This window comes from Neolamprologus multifasciatus, chromosome 11, assembly GCF_963576455.1.
Source record: "Neolamprologus multifasciatus chromosome 11, fNeoMul1.2, whole genome shotgun sequence".
In the NCBI taxonomy this organism is placed as follows: domain Eukaryota; kingdom Metazoa; phylum Chordata; class Actinopteri; order Cichliformes; family Cichlidae; genus Neolamprologus; species Neolamprologus multifasciatus.
The window spans coordinates 3,413,706-3,417,429 of NC_140449.1; the positions used below are offsets into that span (position 1 = coordinate 3,413,706).

Consider the following 3,724-nt stretch of genomic DNA (forward strand, 5'->3'; position numbering starts at 1 on the left):
GGAGAAAATAAGGTTACACAGAGCTTGCAGCAAGTCTACAAAGCTTAAGGATTCGAGGCAGAGGTTCACTAACGTGTCTCGCATAATCATCCAGCGGTGAGGCTGTCTGCATCCCGGCCTTAAGAGTCCAACCCATAATCAGGCCTGACGAGATGCAGGTGTGTGCCAAGGGCGGGAGCCTGCAGTGAGCTCCGCCCTGGCAGGGAGGAGAGAGGAGAATGTACACCAAACACATGTGGCCTTGTGGAGCTGGCCGGGCAGACACGGGGACCATGACAATATCTACTCTAAATCCTGCATAGTAGTAGTAGTAGTAGTCTTTCCAAAGCTAAGGATACTAAAAGTAAAGCTTTTGTAATTATTTAAAATCACTGACGTTTACTTTAGCATAGTAACTAAAACAAAGGCCTTGACCCAACAGATATCTAGCCAATTTCTTTAAACCAACCCTTTACTATAAGAACAAAAACACAGTTGAAATGAAGACTATATTACAATGTGAGGGTCAAACTGTAAGTGAATCAATACAGACCAACACCAGGAGAGTTTAATATTCCAAATTCCATATCAGCCTGGAACTGCTCAAATGACTGAGCCATTGGTATCACAATTGTGTTTGCACATGTTTTTCCAAGTGGGAAACGAGATGCATCCCCAAACAGCCCAAATCTTGTTTTGTTTTTTGTTTTTTTTCCATCCCAGCTGGTGGAATGCTGTTTAGGCTTGTGGCAAACATCAGTATGTCTTGTAGGGAGACTGCTGTTTTGGTATCTAGAATTAAATGGAATTTAGCTAAAAATAAATCCACATTTTCCAAACATTTCAAATACAAAGCAGAATATCAGAAAAGTACTTGGATCTCAAAATGTTTAAAAGAATTAGGCGTTTACTTTTTTCCAAGATTAATAGCACAAACACCCATACCTGTACAATCTAATATAATACAATACAGCAGCTCTGTGGTGACTTACTATTACAGTACAATTTACCCTTTTCTAACTGAAACTGTAAAGGTGATAATTGTACTCTGTTAGTATTATTTAGGTCATGCTGGGTAGCTTCCTAATAGCCGCTGTTGGCAGCACATTCGTCCCCCAGGGTACGGGTCAAATAAAAACAACTGTAACCATTCTAAGAAGAATGTGCAGGAGATTCAACGGCTAAAAGACAAAAACATCTGTTCTATAACAGAAATATCACCTGACAGTTTAAACTTAAAAAAATATCTCATAAAAGTAACATTCATGAAAGAGCTGCTTTATTGGTTTGAATTTTTAAGTTCTAAGCTTTTAGATCGTCAATGCATCATCAGAATCACTTACCAGTATTTAAGAAGTCATCATGGTTACACATGTAGAGAGTTATTCTTTGATAGGGCTTCCCCATGGCATCCTTGTATTTTTGGATGGTGAAAGGGCTGTTAGTTCCAGGAATTGTGCTAACTTCCCTTGCATTAGGCTATGACAGTACATAGGGTCCATCGGCCATGTCCTGGTTAAAGTCCTTGTGTTTTTTCACACTGGCAGAAAAGATTTGCTCAGTTGACCAGTAAAAATGAACATCAACAGGAAGTGACTTTCCTCGGACAAGTTTTATACCATCACTGGTCCTTGTCATGATGCTAATGTGTATCTAGAAATGAAATTAAATGAAGTACAATACGTTTTTACATTATTGCTCCTACATGGTCTTCCCTTTCTTCCATATTATTTCTAATCTGTAGTTGTGCTCCAGTTGTGCTGTGACTCAGCAGAAAACGTTATCAACTGAATCTAGTTTTAAAAGGGGGCAGACAACTAGGTCGAGGATCACTAGAGCCGGCGAGAACAGCGGACTCCCGGTACATCTCTCGGTCTTTTCACTGCTCAGGTTAAACAAACCCCAGCAGCTGTCTATTGTATTGAGTGTCCACTAAAATAAAAATAAAAGCATTCTAACTTCTCACCTGCTTGTTTTAATTAAAGCATACATGTACACAATTTTTATTAATAGAGATTTCACTACTGAGGTTAAACATGATATATAAGTCACTTAGATCACTTCTAAATGTTAATGTTTGGTTTATTTCAGCGTTTTATTTCCTGAGTAAATCAGTTTGGCTGTGATTAAAGTTAAGCTTCATAACATATTACTCACAGTTAAATTAAGAGAGGATGGCAGTAAAAACTCCGGACCTGTGACATCATCAAGTACGCTGGTGTTCCAATTGTACAAATCGCGAGTCCGTGCTCGTGTTCTCGGCAAGTCTGGACTCGCCGCATGTGTTTGCAACAAACTTGCCGTTTATTTTGCAAATCGAGCTCTGCCTCGAGAATGTCTGTTCACATACATAGGTAGATCCAAAGTGTACTAGAATCCTCTGAGCATGACTCCTCAGGTGTGGAAAGTTCTCTTCTTTGAGGGAGGAATAAAAGTCCAGCAGTGAGACTGACCTGAAGTCCTCTGCCAGAAGTGTGTCAGACTGCAGGTCGATGAGTTCCATCTGAACATCACTTGAAGCATTATCCACACTGCAGTTGAAGGGAGAAGAAACCATGTCCATTTCATTATCAAGAGCTTTGAAATCATGAAATCGCCTTGAAAACTCTGCATGCAGTACTTCTAACATGGCTGAGGTGATTGGCTAATCGTGCAGCCTTCTTTAGTGTTGGCCAGTGGGTCAGAAGGCTGTCCTTCACTTGGCTTGAGATAAGCTGCAACTTCCTCATGAAAGCCTTTACTGCACTGTACATCCCCTGCACTGCAGTTTGACATTTAGTTGGTTCATTAGTGCAGTCACATCCACAGCAGAGGTCTGCCACCCAGTCTTCATCTGAAAGCTCTGGGACGTGATGTCCTTTGTTCACACAGACATCCTGAATCTGTTCTCTCAGATCCCAGACACTTTTCAGTACCTTGCTTAGGCTGAGCCACCTGACAGGGCAGTGATAGCTGATGTCACCATGTTCCATCTCATTTTTCTCTAAAAGAGCAACAAATTGTCTGTAATTTATTGCTCTGATGAAGTTAACTGTTTTAGTTACAACATCAACAACGGGGTCCATTTTTAACACTGTCTTACACAACACTTCCTGATGTATAATACAATGCAAAAAATGTCCATTTGAGCTCAGGATTAATTTCTGTCACTTTATCCTGCATTCTCTTTTAAAGTCCTACATTTTTCCCAGTCAGATTTGGACAACCATCTGTTGTTACACCTGCCAGATTTTCCCATTTCAGTCCTAATTTGTCCAAACATGTACCTCTGTGAATAAGTCATTGCCGGTGGTTGTCCCTTTCATTGACTTCATGACTGCCAGCTCCTCCGTCACTTAAAAGTCTGCAGTTATTTCACGTAAGACGATGAGAAGCTGGGCGGCATCACGCACATCGCAGCTGTCATCCAAAGCCAGAGAAAAACATTCAAAGTCTGCAGCTCTGTTCTTCAGCTGAAGCTCCAAGCTCCCAGTGATGTCCTCAACCCGCCTCATCACAGTACGTCAGGAGAGTGAGACGTTCTCAAACGCGTCCTTTTTCTCCAGGCATATCAGTGCAACCAAGTCCAACAAACTCTCTGTAGAAAATGCCTTACTTTTTCCTTGCAATTTTGTGAGAAATTAGATAACTTGTTCGAACGGCTGCTTCTCTAGTGGTGTGAAGTTTGGTAAAAAGTCCTTGTTGGGTTTGCAGTTTTGCTAGCAAGCATCAGACACCATTGTGCACTCTCTCATGTTTGGTCGTG

The 3,724-nt window shown here is 41.1% G+C and overlaps 1 pseudogene; it reads right to left on the bottom strand.

Moving 5' to 3' along the window:
• Positions 1-1,458: 1,458 nt before the first annotated feature.
• LOC146507619 (general transcription factor II-I repeat domain-containing protein 2A-like) lies at positions 1,459-3,473 on the bottom strand (annotated as a pseudogene).
• Between the last annotated feature and the right edge of the window lie 251 nt (positions 3,474-3,724).